At 39.3% G+C, this 20413-nt stretch overlaps 1 protein-coding gene and 1 non-coding gene across 3 annotated transcripts in view; one reads left to right on the top strand and one right to left on the bottom strand.

Moving 5' to 3' along the window:
- The window catches only part of PACS1 (phosphofurin acidic cluster sorting protein 1), a 129744-nt gene that overhangs the window by 88340 nt on the left and 20991 nt on the right, over nucleotides 1-20413 (bottom strand). The window lies entirely within an intron of this gene.
- LOC118629108 lies at nucleotides 4686-4791 on the top strand. The gene has a single exon (XR_004959358.1). It is a non-coding gene; the product is annotated as a U6 spliceosomal RNA (small nuclear RNA).

The raw sequence follows: 20413 nt of genomic DNA, 5'->3' as shown, positions 1-20413 counted from the left end.
TGACCACCAGCATTTTTTCAGCCTCTTTTATTTCACTAGGGCATTAAAAACATTAAAGCAGGAGTCAGCAAACTTGTCCGGTATAAGGCCTAAATATCTGAGGCCGTGTGGACCATATAATCTCTGATGCAAATACTCAACTGTACCATTTTAGGGAGGAAAAAAAGCAGTCACGGGCAATACATAAATGAATGTGGCTGTGTCCCAATAAAGTTTAATTTATAGACACAGACAAGACACAAAATATTATATTCTTTTTATTTTTTTCAACTACTTAACAATGTATATCTTGCAGACCACAGAGAAACAGATTGTGGGCCAGAGAGCATCTGCTGACCCTGACTAAAAACTAAAGTAGTACTGTCGCCCTGGCCGGTTTGGCTCAGCGGTTAGAGCGTCGGCCTGCGGTCCCAAGAGACCCGGGTTCGGTTCCCACCAAGGGCATGTACCTTGGTTGCGGTTTGTCCCCGGCCCTTATTGGGTCGAGCAGGTGGCAGCCACTTGATATGTCCCTTTCACGTCGATGTTTCTCTCTCTCTCTCTCTCTCCTACTCTATCTGAACAAAAAAATGGAAAAATGTCCTTGGGTGAGGATTAAAACAAAAGAAGTACTGTCAGTCAGAAGAGATCAAAGAAACAGCAATGAACAATAAAGCAAGGCTATAGCTTTTTCTTGACTCAGTTCTGGTGCCACTGATTCTGGAGACCTTCTTGGACCATCCTCCCGCTCCCACTTGGGAGAGGTGTCCCACTTTTGTGTTCTCACTAAAACTTGGGCCTATCTCTATCCTATCACTTAACACATTCTGTTGATTATTCAATTGTCTGTACCTCCCCAAATCAAGAGTAAAGATGTTTTTGTTTATATTTAGTCTATATTCCTAGCTGACATGATACTCAAGAAAACAAAAACTGGGGAAGGTTGAGGAGGAAAATAAAAGAGGAGTAAGCTCAGAAAGTCTTACCTTTTAAAAAAAATTTTTTTTCTTTATTGATTTGACAGAGAGAGGAAGGGAGAGGGAGACAGAAACATCGATGAGAGAGAATATCAATTGGCTGCCTCCTGCACACCCCCCACTGGGGATCAGGCCCACAACCTAGGCATGTGCCCTGACCAGGAATTGAACTGGTGACCTCCTGGTGCATGAGTGGACACTCAAACACTGAGCCACACCAGCCAAGCAGAAAGTCTTACCTTTATACAGACAACAGATATCAGAACAAGGTCTTGATAGTGATTCAGTGACACATACCTAACAAGTTAAATCAGTGGTTCACCCACTTTAGCATCTGTTAACAATCTATGTTGTTTGTGTCCCATAATATACACCAACCCTTCAATCTATTCTCTTTACTTTTGCCTCCCTCAAGGCCAGGCATCTGACTAACTAAAGATCTAGGCATTAATTTAAAGTGACCATCGGGTCCTCCAGAAAGGCTTCAGGGGACCCTGAGGTTCTGCAGAACACAAATGGCAAAACTACTGTCCTACAACACTAGCCTCAAAAATGAATGATAGCTTCAAATTGTTTAAAGAAAACCTGAAAAGCCGCAATTACCAGATATAATATGAAAATCAACATGGAGAAGTCTACCTTATTATCACATCAAGCACAGAAGAGAAATAAACATATTTCAATCTCATGTGCTTGGATGAATGACCCTCCACTGCAGGGTCCTTAACCTTTTCTCTGCCATGAGTCCTTTTGGCAGTCTGGAAAAACCAGTGGACCTCTTCTCAGAACAATGTTTTTGAATGCATAAAATATTATGCAATTTGAAAAAGGAAATCAGTGGGGCACCGTGAGGCGGTGTGCTGCGATGGTGGGATGGTGCCCACTGTGACCCACCAGTAGGAAGCCTCGTGGGAGCAGTGCCTCCCTTGGTCCCCTGCTCCTGCCCCTGACCTGGGGCCAACTGGTAAGTAAGTAAGTAAATAAATAAATAAGGAAACCCGTTACGATAATAATTAAGCCACACTACCTCCTCTGCCACTTCCTATCTTCTTTCCCTGCTTTATTTTTTGTTTAGCATTTATCACTATCTAATATACTATACATGGTATTTTACTTGTGTTGTCTCATTTTGATGTTTTCCCAACTAAAATCTAATTTCTATGAGGGCAGGGAACATTATCTATTTTGTTTACCACTCTATTCCCAAAACCTACAAAATGCCTGGATTACAATAGATGCTCAGCAAATATTTGTTGAATTATTAAATAAACTCCCTATGTCCTACGAGCTATACTGGAAGATGAATCAAAGGCAGTTGAACCTGTCATCCTTAAGAAAGATAATATGGCCCTGGCCGGTTTGGCTCAGCGGCCTGCAGTCTGGAGAGAGACCCGGCTTTGGTTCCTGCTAAGGGCACGTACCTCAGTTGCAGTTTGTTCCCGGCCCTGGTTGGTTGTGCAGGTGGCAGCCACTCGATGTGTCCCTTTCACGTCAATGTTTCTCTCTCTCTCCCTCCCACTCTATCTGAACAGAAAATGGAAAAATGTCCTCGGGTGAGGATAAAAAAAAAAAAAGATAATACTTCATATATACAAACAACTTCTTGGTAGACACTGGAACCCTTTTATAAACATAATCTCATTCATCCACATTAAACTTAGTATCTAATGACTGAGAGCAGAAACAATGTGAGGTAAAGTTAAATGCCTCAAGATTAGTCAATGAACAACATCCATGAGCCAGGTCTCCTCCTTATTAACTCTGTCCCTTCACTTTACCCTTTGCCCTCTGAAGCTTTTGCTATATTACCTTAAAGTAGAGTCTCTTTTCCACTAAAGATATCCAGTTACACAGTAATAGTAAGAGATGCTTTCAGGGAGCTAAGCACACTCATTCATAACAAATAGCTTACACACTTCTTTGCAACAAGGTTCTAGAATTTCCAACTTCTTGCCAAGGCAATTCTTGAATAGAGGAAATGGTTTTCTTTTAAAATTCATCTTAATCACAATATAGTAAAAGGTTAACAAGAATTTAAACTCTCAGAGATAAAAGTCTGTCTCATATAGTCCAAAGAGGAAGGAAGTTTAAAGTCAAGACAACTCAAACCACCACAGAAATGTCTTAATTTCTACCAACTTTGCAACACCTTCACTCTATAGTGTGTGATAAATTGGAAAGGGAAACCAAAAACCAAAAAAAAGAAAGGGGGGAGGAAAGATGAGGTTAATGATGAGGTCACTTAATGTGAAAGAAAACAGTGTCCTCAGACTATTTCATAACTAAGCAAGCAGTCAAACCCTAACAGGAAGGTGGCTTGGCCCTTCTTGGGTGGCTAAAACAAATGTCAGCCTGCTCTCCACCCCCACTATTTGCCAAAAAGCACAGCTGAGGAAACGCGCTTGTATCATGAGCCGCCTCTGCTCAAAATGTAACTTTCTAATTCTGCTTAAATATCACAATTTTCCATGTTTGTGGATCTTCCTATACACAGGACAAGAAAATGTGAAGAAACAGGTTTTTTGTGTATATGTTTTTAATATTTCAAGTGCTAACAAACCAGTAACAGCTGGTCATCAAGAGTATAACAAAAAGTTCCACAACAATGATATATATATATATATTAATAGGATTTAAAATGGAAAAATAAGCCCTGGCCTGTTTGGTTCAGCGGTTAGAGCGTCGGCCTGCGGTCCTGAGAGACCCGGGTTCGGTTCCCGCTAAGGTCGCGTACCTCGGTTGCAGTTTGTCCCCGGCCCTGGTCGGTTGTGCATGTGGCAGCCACTCGATGTGTTCCTTTCACATCGATGTTTCTCTCTCTCTCTCTGTTCCTCTCTCTCCCTCCCACTCTACCTGAACATAAAATGGAAAAGTGTCCTCGGGTGAGGATAAAAAAAAAAATTTGAAAAATAAAGGGGGGAAAAAGATTTTTCACATATGCTTACTCCAGCTCAATGGGAAAATATTAACTTAGAGCAAACATTATAACCAACTGCTGGCTTCCTATATGGTTCTGAGTCTAATCCTTAGAGATATATGCTTTTGAACTAACCAGGTAAAAACTGTAAGATGATTTTCTAACTACTTATAGTGTTATGGCTTTGTAATCACACCTAAGAGAGAGCCCTGAAGATACGATGATAAATAAAGGCCACAATCTCAGAGAACTTATATTCAACCTTCTCTTGCAAAGGTTTTCAAACCGTGTCATTTCAACATTACAGCATCAGAGATACTTTTAACTTTAATAAGCTTTTTAAAAATGTAGTTTTGCCCTGGCCAGTTTGGCTCAGCGGTTAGAGCGTTGGCCTGCGGTCCGGAGAGACCCGGGTTTGGTTCCCACTAAGGGCACGTACTTCGGTTGCAGTTTGTCCCCGGCCCTGGTTGGTCGTGCTGGTGGCAGCCACTGGATGTGTCCCTTCACGTCGATGTTTCTCTTTCTCTCTCTCCCTTCCTCTCTCTCCCTCCCACTCTATCTGTACAAAAAAATGGAAAAATATCCTCGGGTGAGGATAAAAAAAAAAAAATAAATGTAGTTTTAATAAGTACATAACTGAATAAAAAAGAAACAAAAAACCCTCACAAAGTATTTACATTATTATAAATTCACTATCTGACTGCCACAGTAAAAATTAGAAATAAATTAAATATTCATTTAGTGGGATTAATTAAATAAACCATGTTTTGTCCATTCCATGGAATACTATACAGCCATTAAAAAGAACGAGAGTGCTCACTTTGGCAGCACATACACTAAAATTGGAACATACAGAGAAGATTAGCATGGCCCCTGAGCAAGGATGATAAGCAAATTCGTGAAGCATTCCATATTAACAAAAAAACAAAAACAAAAGAATGAGAGAGACCTCTAAGTACAGAAATGGAAATATCTCCAAGATACCTTGTTATGGGAAATAAGCAAGTTGATCAACTCTTACTGGTTCTGTTTATGCAAAATATCTATGTGAATCTATATATATTGCTTTTAAATGCTTAGGGTAAGATCTAGACAAATATATGCAAAAACAAAAAAAAATTTTTTTTTTTTTGTTAATCCTCACCTGAGGATATTTTTTCTACTGATTTTTGGAGAGAGAGGAAGGGAGAGACAAATAGAAACATCGATGTGAGAAAAAAACATCGATCAGCTGCCTCCTGCATGCCCGCTACTGGGGATCGAGCCCACAGCCCGGGCATGTGCCCTGACCTGAAATAGAACCAGGACTTCTCAGTTGCTCAGTCCACTGGGCCACACCAGCCGGGCTAGGAGAATTTTCACATTGTACTCTATATATGGTTTAAATGTTTTATAAGATTGTATTCATATATTGTTTCTGAATAAAAAAGTCTTAATAAAGGAAGAATTACATAATTCTATAAAGGGGAAAAAAATAAAATAAAAACATGCTTGATAGATACTAAAGTCTATTAGTGTAAGAGCAGACTGTCAACAGTCTTCTAGTCACCACACCTCAATGTAGATAGTTTTCAGTGCAGCCACTAAATTGACAGCAACAGAATGAATCATAAAGAATAAGATTTCAGCCTAGCCGGTGTGGCTCAGTGGTTGAGCATCGACCCATGCACCAAAAGGTCACCAGTTCGATTCCCGGTCAGGCCACATGCCCAGGTTGTGGGCCAAATCCCCAGTGGGGGGCATGCAGGAGGCCGCCAACTGATGTTCTCTCTCATCGATGTTTCTATCTCTCCCTCTCCCTTCCTCTCTCTCTAAAATTAATAAAGAAAAAAAAAATTTCTGAAGTGGTACATCTACACTATAATCAAAATACGCAAGTCATCATATCTAAAACAACTGAGACTTTAAAATGTACACTTTTTATGTTTTCCTCTCAAGCTAGGTGAACTGCATTTTCTTTTCTGGTTGTGTTGTAAAACAGCCATATTTTCATTGGAAGTATTTGTTCTTTGGTACTGAAGCCCAACTAGCCAAGTTCCAATAGCACATCTGAAAATAACCAATAGTACTGCAATTAGAAAGATGCTTTACCAACTAGAGATAGAGAACAAGAGACCCAAAGGATGTTGATACTTATTCAGAAATGAGAATGCCAGCATGTCTAGGATGAGTCAGCAGGAGGCTAGGGGACCCTGACATTTAAAATCATCTGCCCAAGAAGCAAGAAGGTAAATAAGACAAAAGAAATTCAAGTGCATGCAGGCACCAGAAATTTTTTCATCAACTTTATTGAGATATAGTATATATGTAATAAAATGGACTCATTTTAATTGTACATTTTGGTTAAGTTTTAACAAATGTATACACCTGTGTAATCACCACCCTAAAGTTTTCATAACCCTAAAACCTAATATTCTTGTGTCCCATCCCAGTCAATCTGCTCCCATGCCTGGCCCCAGTTAAACGCTTTCTGTCACTATACATTAGATCTGTCTTTTTTAGAATTTCATATAAATGGAGTAAGTATGTGCTCTTCTGGTAAGGCTTCCCTTTACTCAGCATAATTTTTTTCAAGGTTCATCCATGTTATGTCATTTCTTTTTAAGGCGAAATAATATTCCTTTGTTTATCCATTATCTGTTGATGGGCATTTGGGTTGTTTCCAGTTCTGGGTTAGTATGACTAAATCCGCTATGAACATGCAAGGCATCAGAGACTTCTGATTGCTTTCATTTTCTAATTCAGCACTGGCCACACACTCTTAGTTCACCACAACTTTAACCCTCACATTGGCCCAATGCACAATGGGAAAAGCAACTTCTTGTTCAACAAACATATATAAGAAACCTACTGTATGCCAGAAATATTTGGGCACCAAAGATATAGTAATGAATAAGAAAGTATAATCCTTCTATAAAACAGTCTTTTAAAGGGGTGGGGGTACAGAAAGGGAGACAGACAAAAATAAACAAGATAATTCTAGACAGGATATGTAGTAGAAAAAAATTTAAAGTAATATATTAAGAAAATAACTAGAGGCACAAATGTCTAAATCAGATGGAGCAACCAGGGAAGGCCTATCTGAGGTGAGATCTGAATGACACGAGACAGCCAAGTAACTTAAAGCATTGCAGGCAGAGAACTGCAAATGTAAAGGCCCTAAAGACAGAATGAACTTCTCCTATTCATGGAGCAGAAAAAAGGCCAGCGTGATAGAAATATAGTGAACTAGGTGAAGGGAGGTAAGAGATGAGGCTGGAGAGGCAGGCAGAAATCAAGCCCAGCAGAATCTTGTAGGCCATGATAAGAAGTTTGGGTTTTATTGAAAGGTATTAAGCAGGATAGTAAAATAACCAGATTTTCATTTCAAAAAGGTCACTCTTGCCCTGGCCAGTTTGGCTCAGCGGTTAGAGCATTGACCTGCGGTCCAGAGAGACTCGGGTTCGGTTCCCGCTAAGGGCACATACTTCGATTGCAGTTTGTTCCCAGCCCTGGTTGGGTTGTGCGGGTGGCAACCACTCGATGTGTCCCTTTCACGTCGATGTTTCTCTCTCTCTCTCTCTCTCCCTCCTACTCTATCTGAACAAGAAATGGAAAAATGTCCTCAAGTGAGGATAAAACAAACAAACAAACAAAAAAAGGTCACTCTTGCTGGGTAGAGAACTATAAAGGGGGAGAGTGGAAGCAGACCAGTTGGGTGGCTACTGCCCAGCCAGTGTGGCTCAGTGGACTGAGCGTTGTCCCATAGACTGACAGGTCCCAGTTTGACTCCTGGTTAGGGCACATGCCCAGATTGTGGGCTCGATCTCCAGTTGGGGAGCGTACAGGAGGCAGCTGATCAATGCTTCTCTCTTGTATCAATGTTTCTATCTCTCTCTCCTTTCCTCTCTCTCTAAAAAGTCAATAAAAACATATTTAAAAATATATAAGATAATTCCTAGGTGTTTGACTTAGGCAACTAGGTGGGTGACGGTACCATTTACTGAAATGGGGGAAATTGGGGGGAAAATCGGTTTGGAATTGTGGGGAGAATCAAGAGTGCTATTCTTACCCTGGTCAGTTTGGCTCAGCAGTTAAGAGCACTGACCCTCAGACTAAAGAGTCGCAGGTTCAATTCCCAGTCAAGGGCAGACTCCTGGGTTGCAGGTTCAATCCCCAGGCCCCGGTTGGGGGTTGTGCAGGAGGTAACCAATCTATGTGTCTCTCTGACATCAATGTTTCTCTCTCCCCCACCTTCTTTCCCTCCCACTCTATCTAGAAATCAATGGAAGGAATATCCTCAGGTGAGGCTTAACAAAAATAAACAAACAAAAAGAGTTCTATTCTACTCATGTAAAGTTGTGATGCTGAGTGCACATCTAAATGCAGATGTTGGCAGAATGGTAGGGGTGGAAGTGGGGACATCTGAAATAGTGTCAACAATAAAAATAAAATTTAAAAAATGCAGATGTCAAATAGATACTTGGATATATGGTTTGGAGCCAAGAGGAAAAGCAGATGGCTGGATATGTAGAATACAAAATAGCATCTAAAATCAAGAAACAGATTATATAATTTTGCTTCTGAAAGAAGTATACATATACCTCAGTGCACCAGGATCTCACCAGATAAACAGGGCTCCGAGAACAGTTTTACTTGGAATGGAGGTCAGAGAAGTAGGGAGGAATAAATTGTATATTTAAACACACACATAAAGAGTAAAATGCTGAATTTAAACTTTTTTCAAGATTAAATGTAGGATTTCAAAGAAATTTTGGGTTTGTAGCAGGCAGTCTTTGGGTTATATAAGACCCCTATTGATACATTTCCATCTGCCTCTTGGAGTGTTTCAGGAAAAAAATTAGGCATCAGAATACATAACAACTAATCAGCAAATGTAACCTAACGACTGGATCATTGTGCCTTCAGCTGTGGAGATTATGAAAAGACAGAGCAGTACCCTTGTTAAGGACATAGACTTGCATACAGACTTTAGAGTCAAGCAGACTTAGGTTCAAATTCTTCCTTTGCTGCTTACTAGCTGTGGAGGCAGGAACCCTCACAGGGGATCAATGACAGAGTTCGTGCAATGCACTTAAGCAATGCCTCTGATTAAACATTAACCCCAAATAGCTTCTCTCTCCAGGGTCTCACTGTCTAATGAGATTCATAAGACATAAATGTATAAAAGGACAATAATAGCCCTGGCCGGTTTGGCTCAGCCGTTAGCGCATAGGCCCACGGACCAAAGAGTCACAGGTTTGATTCTGGTCAAGGGCACATACCTTGGTTGCGGTTTGGTCCTCAGCTGCAACCAGTCGATCAATCAGTGTGTCTCTTTCACAATGATCTATCTCCCACCCCCCAACTCTAACTGAAAATAAATGGAAAATATCCTCGGATGAGGATTCAAAATAAAAAATAAATGGACAATAATATAAGTTACATATGAAAATGCTGAACATGATTGGTAAGAATCGTCAGGAAAGCACTGAAATTTGGACTAAAAAAGACTGATACAGAGAAAAAGGAAAGTGTTTCTTTTTTAGTTTTATTTCTCTTTATTTTTATCTGATGGGGAATAGCTAAAGAAAGAAAAGAAGGCAAAACTTATTGAGAAGGATGCAAACTACCATTTACTGAGAACTCTATCAGAACTACTGCCACTCAACTTCTTGGAGATATAATAATTCTCATGCTATACAATTCATCCACTTAAAGTGTACAAATCAAATTGTTGTTACTGTATTCAGAGTTATGCAACCAACACCACAATCTATTTTAAAACATTTTCATCATTCCCAAAGAAATCCCATACCCATTAGCTAGCTGTCAATCCCTATTTCCCCTCAATTCCACAAGCCCTAGGCCACCACCAATCTGCTTTCTGTCTCTGTGGATTTACCTATTCTGGACATTTCATTTATTTTATTTTTTTATCCTCACCCGAGGACATTTTTCCATTTTTTGTTCAGATAGAGTGGGAGGGAGAGAGAGGAAGAGAGAGAGAAACATCGACATGAAAGGGACACATCAAGTGGCTGCCTCTCACACAACCCAACCAGGGCCGGAGACAAACTGCAACCGAGATACGTGCCCTTAGCGGGAACCGAACCCGGGTCTCTCTGGACCGCAGGCTGACGCTCTAACCGCTGAACTAACCGGCCAGGGCTGAACATTTCATTTAAATAAAATCACAAAGTATGTGTCTGGCTTCTTTCACTTAGCATATTTTCAAAATTCATCCATGTTATAGCATGAATCAATACTTAATTCTATTTTATTGCCAAATAGTATTTTACTTTTTGGATATGCCACATTTTATTCATTTCTCCATCAGGTGATGGATACTTCTGTTGTTTCTAATTTGTAGCTATTATGAGTAATGCTGCTATGAACATTCATGTACAAGTTTTTATACAGACACGTTTTCATTTCTCTTAGTTATACATCCAGGAGTAGAACTTATCTAAAGAGAAATGGTTAAAATATTTAATCTCTGAGGACTGCCAGACTATTAAGAGTCAATATAGTTAGCTCCAAATATTCAAATGATGGTAACTAATTTCCAACTAACATCTTTGGGCACCTGAAATTACTTTCACTTCTCATAAGTTTGTAGTCAAGAGGCCACAGGAGGTGCCCTGGCTGGTTTGGCTTAGCAGTTAGAGCGTCGGCCTGCGGTCCAGAAAGACCTGGGTTCAGTTCCCGCTAAGGGCACATACCTTGGCTGCAGTTTGTCCCTGGCCCTGGTTAGGTCGTGCGTGCCGGAGGCAGCCACTCGATGTGTCCCTTTCACATCGATGTTTCTCTCTCTCTCTCTCTCTCTTCCTCTTTCTCCCTCCCTCTATCTGAACAAAAAATGGAGAAATGTCCTCAGGTGAGGATAAAAAAAAAAAAAAAGAGGCCATAGGAAAAGGTGAACATGAAGACAATAGAGAGCAGATTAAAAGGCCAGAAAAAGAGCCCTGACCAGTTTGGATCAGTGGTTAGACCATCAGCCCTCGGACCGAAGGGTCACAGGTTCAATTCCTGGTCAAGTAAAATTCTTGTTTGCAGGTTTGCTCTACCTAGGTTGCAGGCTTGATCCCAGGCCAGGGTTGTGTGAAAGGCAACCAAAAGATGTGTCTCTTTCGCATCGATGTTTCTCTCTCTTCCCTTCCCTCCATTCCACTCTAAAAAAAAAAAAAAAAAAAATCAATGGAAAAATATCCTTGGGTGAGGATTAACAAAAAAATAAAAGCCTCTACAACACAATTATAAAAGCTATTGAAACTGAGTTTAACTTACCTATCAGCAGACCACCTGTCTGAGGAAGTTAACAACAAAAGACAAGAAACATGATACAGACTTGAGAACAGAATCAAAGAGAAGGATCACAGAGAATGTGCATCAGACTTTCAGTATTTTGTGGAATGTGCTATGAAGTAAACATATGCCATTAAAATCTGAAAGCATTTGGTAAGAGTTTTGGTAGTTTATCAAAGGATCATGAAGCAATAATACATGTGATAAGTGCCTTTTGATTATTTGAAGGCTGTGAATCATCAATGAGACTAAGGCAGGAAAAGGCTACTCCCTCCATCTCCATACTATTAGAGAAATCAATTACACTCTCATAAATGTGTCTCAGCACAGGTAGGAAAACCAGCTCAGTTTAAAGTGTATGGTAACCAAGACAAAGTTATTTAATGTTACATGTATCCCTCCAAGAAAAAAAAAAGAAATGTTGGTTTACTATGCAAGGAATTCTCTGGAGGCACAACTTATCAAATTACTTGTACCATTTATATAGTAAGAACTTCACAAAATGCAGCATCAGTTATTGCAATTTCATAAGCAGAGTATTAATGCTGGCTGACATCTTTTATCATTCATTAATGGAAAAACAGTAGGCTCTGACAGGAACAGTTTTCACTTAACACCAGGAATTGCCTTTGGAGAAAGCCAGGTTCAACTCAACTTAAGAAAAGAAATCACACACAAAAAAAGTTAGTAACTTTCAATAGAGTATGAAGAGAAAAGTCATCGGTTGTTAAAAGAACACAGTAAAATGTATGGGACATAAAGAGCAAGAGGTCCGTATGACTAGAATGGGATGACCTACAAGGAAGTAGTAGGTGGTCAGATTAGTAATTGGGAGCAGGGAGTCATATCATGTAGACTCTTGTGACTACTGCAAGGACTTTGGGTTTTACCTTAAATTAAATGAGAGAAGGTACTTCATCATCATCTTCCTATTTGCTGCACCTAGGAGGTAATACTCCCTTGCAGGGGTGGAGAACGTCTGGACTGCGGGCCACATAAGGAAATCCATACAAGCTAACATCACAGACCTCACCAAATTAGCCTGACCAAATATAGCAGGCTAATTTTTAAGTTGATAATTTTGGATGGCTCTTGAATTATGTTATAAATATCCAAATGGTCCTTGGCAGAAAAAAGGTTCCCCACCACTATGAGAGTAAGCTTTTGAAACTGTGGAATCTTTCTGTATTTTGCTTTGTGCTGCCCCAACAAGATACTCACATGAAGCCTAGAGGCAATGACTGGAAGCCCAACTATATATAATCTAGAAGTATAGTTTAGTAGAACAAACACAAGTCTGTTTGTTTATTTATTTATTCTTTATTGATTTTAGAGAGAGAAAGGGAAAGGGGGAGAGAGACAGAAACATCGATGAGAGAGAACATTGACTGGCCACTTCCTTCATGCTCCCCCACTGGGGATATGGCCCACAACCTGGGCATATGCTCTGACTGAGAAGCAAATAGGCGACCTCTTGGTGCATGGGTAGACATTCAGTGAACTACACTGGCCGGGCAACACAAGTCTATTTAGATAAAAGGACCGCAAACTTACCACATCCTTGGAAGATGAGAGAACAATTTTGCACACAGAGAAACAGAGGTACAAAGAAAAGACTTATCCATGGTTTTTAAAGGCAGCCTGAAAGTGAAATGGGAAGAAAACTGAATGACTACTCCAAATGATTGAATCCATGAGAAAATGCTGTCCATGGCACCATGGAAAAAGCTAACCAGAACATGCATCTCCAAAGATGAGAGGAACAATGCTTTGAGAAAACACAAATATAAGACCTTCTCACCCAAACCACTCCTTTCCACCATGCCTGTTCATGCTCTACTTCAAATAAAAGGGCTTTTGTCTAAATGAAAACATATAAACCCAAAATCAGTCTCAAATCAAGGATGCTTACAGGTAGATACTGCACTTTATATAGATTAAAGGTAAGACCCTCCACTGACAAAATGTTTCAACTTGCTGAAGGCTCAGATGATGGTCAGCATTTTTAGCAATAAAGTGTTTTTAATTAAGGTATGTACATTGTTTATATTAGACATAACGCTATATTGCACACTTAATAGACTACAGTATAGTGTAAGCATAACTTTCATATGTACTAGGAAACCAAATATTCGTGTGACTTGCTTTATTGTAGTACTCACTTTACTGTGGTAGTCTGGAACCAAACCCACAATTCTCCAAGGTATTCTTGTAGTACTTAAAAAAATTTTGGAGAGGCAAAACACCCCAAAAAATCCACTGTCTTAAAACAATGACTTAATTTTTGCATTATCTTCTAGTCTTTGTCCATATACATATATATTTTAGAAAGGCAGTATGTATAAGATTTTGACCCATCAAAAACATGTTCCCACATTCCCACGATCTTCAAAATTACTAGGTTTTTTTGTTGGTTCATCATAATCACTAGCTTTAATTGATGCTTAAAACTCCATTGTACTGACAAAACAATTTTCTAAACTTGTTGAGGGAAAATTATAACGGATTTACATAATAGCATCATTGCCACCTAAAAATACATCATCCTTGTCCCCCCCAAGGAGCTCCAGTGCCTAACACAGAAGAGGAACAAAAAGACTAATGAATTCACTTATTCAATTATTTTCTGAGTGCCTAATAAGTATCAGGTACTGATCTAGGCACTAAGGATAGGGCAGTGAACAAAAGGCACAAAAATTCCTAACCTTACCTCTAGTGGGGAAAGAAAGACAATAAACAAAATAACAACCAAACAGCCGTCAAACAGAAAGAAAAATTCTTAGAGAAATTTACTTTTTCTATAAAGGACCAGACAGTAAATATTTGGGGCTTTGCAGGCCATAGGGTCTCTTTTGCAAGTATTCAACTCTGCCACTGTAGGGCAAAAGCAGCCCGAGCCAACATCTGAATCCATGGATGTGGCTGTGTGCCAATAAAGCTTTATTTACAAATGCTGGTTGAGAGTGGGACTTGGTTTGCTGACCCTGTTCTATATGGCCCAAAATGACCACTCAAACACTGTGAGCCAGAAATCCAAATAAAATACACATCCTATCCTCAACTGGAAAATCCCATTGAGTTTTCCTCCGCAATGACTCATACTTGCCATTTCCTTTCCACTTCCACTGGTACAGCCCTGAATCAGACTTTTATGACCTTTCACTTTTGCACATGCTGTTCCTCAACCTGAATCCCCTTCCTCTCATTCACCACCTATTAAAATCTTCTCTGTGCCCTGGCCGGTTTGGCTCAGCGGTTGGAACGTCGGCCTGCGGACCAGAAAATCCCGAGTTTGGTTCACAGTAGGGGCATGTACCAAAAAATAAAAATAATAATAATAAATAAAATCTTCTCTGTGAAGTCCAGCTCAACTGACTGTAAATTAGAAATTAAGCACTTATTGTTAATTATTTTAGGAGTGATAATGGTTTTGTTGTGATGTATTTTTAAAAGTGTCCTTATCTCTTAGAGATACACATTGAAATTGTTATAGAAGAAATCCTATGATGTCTGGGATTTGCTTCAAAATAATCCGAGGGTGAAAGTGGGATAGGGGGTGGGGAAACAGATGACACAATCTTGAGCTGATAATGAATCTGGATGATGAGTTCACAGGGATTCATTACCCATTTTCTCTATTTTTGTACATTTAAATTTTTTTCCACAACAAAAATTTGAAAGCAAAAATCCAAATTCCAATGCCAGATTCTACAGAGGAATTAATGCCCTTTTCTCCTGTACTACCTCTATTTCTTACTTATTTCAATCAACTTTGTATTGCTGTTAGCTGTTTACGACAAGACAGTGAGCTCTTTAAGGACAGACCTGTAACATAGTCATCTTTGTAGTTTTCCCAGCATATTTTACATATAATTGAAATTTGATATTGTCTGTTGAAGTTATCTGAAAAAAGACCCAAACCAAAGAGAGTAGAAGGAAAAACAACAGAAGCACCTTTTACTCCCTCTCCCTCAATTAAAATTAAATCAAAAGAAGGACCTATATCACTTAACTGTACCATTCACATAGAGCTTGTGTGCTATCTCTAGTTTGGAGCTTCAGTAATCCAATCTAAAAGCAGAAAATAGCAACCATTCCCCTTAATATTCCTGAAAGGGGGGAGGGCTAGACTTTTATTCCTAAAAAGGAGATGATATAATTATTTTCCACTACTGACTTTGAGGCCATCAATATTTTAAACATCCTCATCATCCCGGTGGAATTAGTGTGGTTATCAAGGCTTAAGTGGCTCAGTAGGAAAAAAAGTCTCAGTAGAATCATGGGTCTGTACTATTCATTATACATCCATTACTTAGAGATACTAGAAATCCTCCCTCAAACATAAAAGAAGACAATTCAATGTAGCCTAATTACACATGTAGCCTAGGTTGGTTTCATTTGACAGATCAAGGAAGTTCCCAATCAGGCAGCTTTGGTTCAAATTTTAAATGTCTTAAAAGTCTCCAAAAGACTAGTAAACTCACAGTTACATTTAACAAAAGGTTCTCTCAGCCTGTATTATATAAAATGAAAAAATAAATAAAAATTCTGCTTCTGAAAAAATGGGACAGTTTTTTAAAGAACAGAACTTAATTGTATCAAGTGTAAATACACAGGGTCCTGGCTGGAAGGAAGAAATCTGTCATTTCCTGGGAATCCACTAACAAAGAGCACACACTGGCAAGACACAGCTCTCTCTCTCGAGTGATCCTCTATCTCACAGCTTTGTCTATCAGATCAAACTCCAGTCCGACCCTTGGACTTGTGTGAAAGTCCTGTGTCTTCAATTGCATGGTAAGCAATTTTACTATATGCAAAAACATGTATTCCCCAGACAAAACCAACGTACCTCCCCACCACATTTTTCCAACTTCCATGTCTCCTTAGATGACATTCTGGTCTATTGAGTGCTCCTCTCACTGTCTCATTCCATCTACCTATTCTTTAAAGTCTCTCCCTCTGTGTCTAGTCTCTTATTCCTTCAAGATCAAAGAACCAAATCAGAAAATAGAATGTGTGGCCCTGGCCAGTTTGGCTCATCGGTTAGAACATCAGTCTGCAGACCAAAGGGTCTCTGGTTCAATTCTCAATCCACTGACCAGAAGGCCAGAGTTATAGTGAATTAATATGAGAATGTAATTGTAATATTGTATTATCTACATTCACATGAAAATTTTCAATGAGGAACATAAACTTAGATTTTACTATAATCCTCAAAGCAATGCTAAGCAGTTAAGATGAAGAAAAAAATGGAAAGTGAGTAGTTTGCCTACTTTCATTTGAAAACCAGAATTAAGACAGGAATCTCAATAGAGTAATACTCTTATTGCTTTCCTCTAAACACACAAGCTTTTAGAAAACAGATGCCACTTTCCATGAATAAGTTATCTCTATACTCCAAAGAACCCCAAACTGGGCAGAGCCAGACTGTTTAGGAGGCTTTATCTTGTTAATTATGCCTACAGTCCTGGCAAAAGAACAGTTAGTAAATTCATGAGTCGACATTAATGGCATTTCTATAGTACTCTAAGACTTACAAAGCATCTATCTACAAATTGTTTCATCTGTTTTTCCCAACAACCATGAGTAGTCAGCTAAACAGTTAAAGGAAAGATTTAATTCTTCTGGCTCCCAGTCCAGTGTTCTGTCCACTCTACCAGTATATCTGTGCAACCAGAAGTCTATGAAGAATAATCACTTGCTAATTTTTTTAAAATATATTTTTAATTATTTTTTTTTAGAGAGAAAGGGAAAGAGAGAGAGAAACATCAATGTGAGGAACACCAATCAGCTGCCTCCTGCACGCCCCCTACTGGGGATTCAGCCCATAACCCAGGCATGTGCCCTGGAGGGGAATCCAACCGGGAGCTCTCCTCCATGGGAGGGTGCTCAATCCTCTGAACCACACAGGCCAGGCTTACTTGCTAGTTTTTAAAGTCTAGATTATAGATGGCAACATGTGAAAATGTTGGCTTACATTTTTAGGTCTCCTCCTAAAACAAAAAGTCAAACAGCTTAAGGACATTCAAGCAGTCTTACATTTATGGATTATAATAACTATAATAAAGTCAAAATGTCTTTAACAGTCAGTCTCAACAGAGTAATGGTAGAGTAATGCATCTAGGGTGCTTTCTGGATTGTCACAATAATCAGGGACATTCAGTGCTGAAAAAAACAAGAATGCCAGACATTCTATAACATACAATTCCTTTAAGCCCTGCAGAATTAAGAAATGACTAGCTTGCCCTGGCCGGTTTGGCTCAGCAGTTAAAGTGTCGGCTCACGGACCGAAGGGTCTCGAGTTCAATTCTGATCAAGGGCACGACCTCGGTTGCGATACATGGCTCTGGTAGGGTTGTGGGGGGGGGCAACCAGTCAATGTGTATCTCTCTCTCTCTCTCTCTCTCCCCCTCCCTCCCTCCTACTCTCCCACTCTATCTGAAGATAAATAGAAAAAATATCCTTGGGTGAGGATTAAAAAAAAAAAATGACTAGCTTCCTACACAATTTCCAACATTCTTTTAAGTGAAAACATTCCACCCAAGGTAGAACCAGGTTTTGTAGGGTCTAAAGCTTATACAAGCATACAAAATTACAATTACAAAAATTAGGTCTAGGATTTTAAAATATCAAATATTTAGGAATACATCTAAAGAAAGATATACAATAGTTATATGCTAAAAAGTACAAAATCAATTCAAGAGAATTTAAATAAATGAAAAGACTCACAATTTAAAATTTTTTCATTTTCTCCAAATTAATCGACAGAACCAATGAAATCCTAATAAAATTCTCCAAAAAATTTTAAGAAAGTTGAAAAGTTGATTCTAAAGATAATTTTAACAAAGTCCAGTCAAGGCAATCATGAAGAAGCACAAAGTTGAGACTCAGACCACCAGGGAACAGGCCTGTTATTAAAATATGGTAAAAGAAACAGGGAGACATTAGTGCAAACACTGACAAACTGACCAATGGTACAGAACAGAAAGTATAAAAGGTACATTGTCACATGATTTATGATCAAGGTGACAATGCAGAGCAAGGGGAAAAAAAGGTCTTTTAATTTTTTTTCTTTATTGATTTTAGAGAGAGGAAAGGAGAGGGGGAGAGAGAAAGAAACATCAATGAGAGAGAACATCGATTGGCCACCTCCTGCACTGCATGTCCCCCACTGGGGATCAGACCCACAACTTGGGCATGTGCCCTGACCAGGGAATGAACCGGTGACATCTTAGTGCATGGGCCAACACTCAACCACTGAGCCACACCAGCTGGGCGAAAAAAGATCTTTTAAATGGTGCAGGGTTAACTGAATATCCACATGGGGAAAATCTATCTTAACTCCATACCACACACAAATGTCAATTCCAGATGACTTTATGTAGATCTAAATGTGAAAAGTAAAACCATACAGCTTTTAGAAGAAAATATGAGAGAATATTTTCATGATCTTGAAATAGACTAAACTTTCTTAAACAGGACATAAAAGGCACTAAATATAAAGAAGGAAATTGGACTAAATTACGATTGAGAATTGCTATTCATCATAAGAAAAGAGTAAAAAGGCAACCCACAGAGTATGAGAAGATATTTGTAAGAAAAAAATCTCCTACAAGTCAGCAAGAAACAGAAAACCCAACAGAAAAATGGACAATGACCTGAACAGGTCATCATAAAAGAGGATATTCCAAGTGGCTGATAAGTTTATGAAAAGGTACTCAAAACCATGAAGAAAATGCAAATTAAAACCACTGGAGAAACCATTTTACCTCCAACCAGAATTACTAAAATGAAAAAGACAAAGAATACCAACTGTTGGTGAAGATGTGGCACAACTGGAACTCTCGCCCATTGCTACTCCTTCACCCTGCAATTCCACTCCTGGTTATAAACTCTAGAGAAATGAAATTAAATACATGGGAGTGTTTATATCCACCAACAGACATGTACAAGAATGTTCACAGTAGCACTATTCATAATAGCCCTAAACTGGAAATCTTCTATATGACCATCACCAGCAGAATGTTTAAATAATTTTGTGATATAGACACACATGGAATGCTATACAATAAGAATATATGAACTGCAAGTACATGAAACAATTGAATGAATCACACAAATATCAGGTTGAGCCCTGGCCGGTTTGGCTCAGCAGTTAGAGCGTCGGCCTGTGGTCCAGAGAGACCCGGGTTCAGTTCCCGCTAAGGGCATGTACCTCAGTTGCAGTTTGTCCCCGGCCCTGGTTGGTTGTGCGGGTGGTAGCCACTCGATATGTCCCTTTCACATCGATGTTTCTCTCTCTCTCTCTCTCTCTCTCTCTCTCTCTCTCTCTCTCTCTGTCTTCCTCTCTCTCCCTCCCACTCTATCTGAACACAAAATGAAAAAATGTCCTCGGGTGAAGATAAAAAATAAATAAATAACCAAAAACAAAAACCAAACAAATATCAGGTTGAGCAAATAAGTTAGATGCTCCCTGACTGGGTAGCTCAGTTGGTTAGAGTGTCGTCCAGAGATGCACCAAGGTTTCAGGTTCAATCCCTGGTCAGGGCACATACAAAAATCAACCAATAAATGCATAAATAGGTGAAACAAAATAAATTGATGTTTCTCTCTCTCCCCCTAAAAATCCATTTTTAAAAATTTTTAAATTGTTAGAGGCAAAAGTGTACATTATATTAAGTATAAAAGCAAGCAAAACTAACTTATGCTATTAGAATTTAGGATACTAGTCATCTTTGGTGGAGGGAAGAAGTAGTGATTAGAAAGGGGTAAGGTTGCCCTGGCCAGTTTGGTTAAGCAGTTAGAGTGTTGGTCTGTGGACAAATGGGTCTCGGGTTTGATTCCTGGCCACGGTCAGGATTGTGTGGGAGATAACCAATCTATGTGTCTCTCTCACATTGATGTTTCTCTCTCTCTCTCTCATCCTCCCCCGCTTCCACTCTATCTAAAAATCAATGGAAAAATATCCTCAGGGGAGGATTAAAAAAAGAAAAGGGCAAGGCAATGTTTTGGGATATTAGTAAAGTTGTTTCTTTTTTTTTTCATCCTCACCTGAGGACATTTTTCCATTTTTTGTACAGATAGAGTGGGAGGGAGAGAGAGGAAGAAAGAGAGAGAGAGAGAGAGAGAGAGAGAGAAACATCGACGTGAAAGGGACACATCGAGTGGCTGCCACCCACACGACCAACCAGGGCCAGGGACAAACTGCAACCGAGGTACGTGCCCTTAGCGGGAATCGAACCCAGGTCTCTCT

The sequence above is a fragment of the Molossus molossus genome, unplaced genomic scaffold (genome assembly GCF_014108415.1).
Source record: "Molossus molossus isolate mMolMol1 unplaced genomic scaffold, mMolMol1.p scaffold_m16_p_13, whole genome shotgun sequence".
Taxonomy (NCBI): Eukaryota; Metazoa; Chordata; class Mammalia; order Chiroptera; family Molossidae; genus Molossus; species Molossus molossus.
The sequence above is the reverse complement of the archived record's forward strand: the minus strand, read 5'-3'. Positions and strand labels throughout refer to the sequence as shown.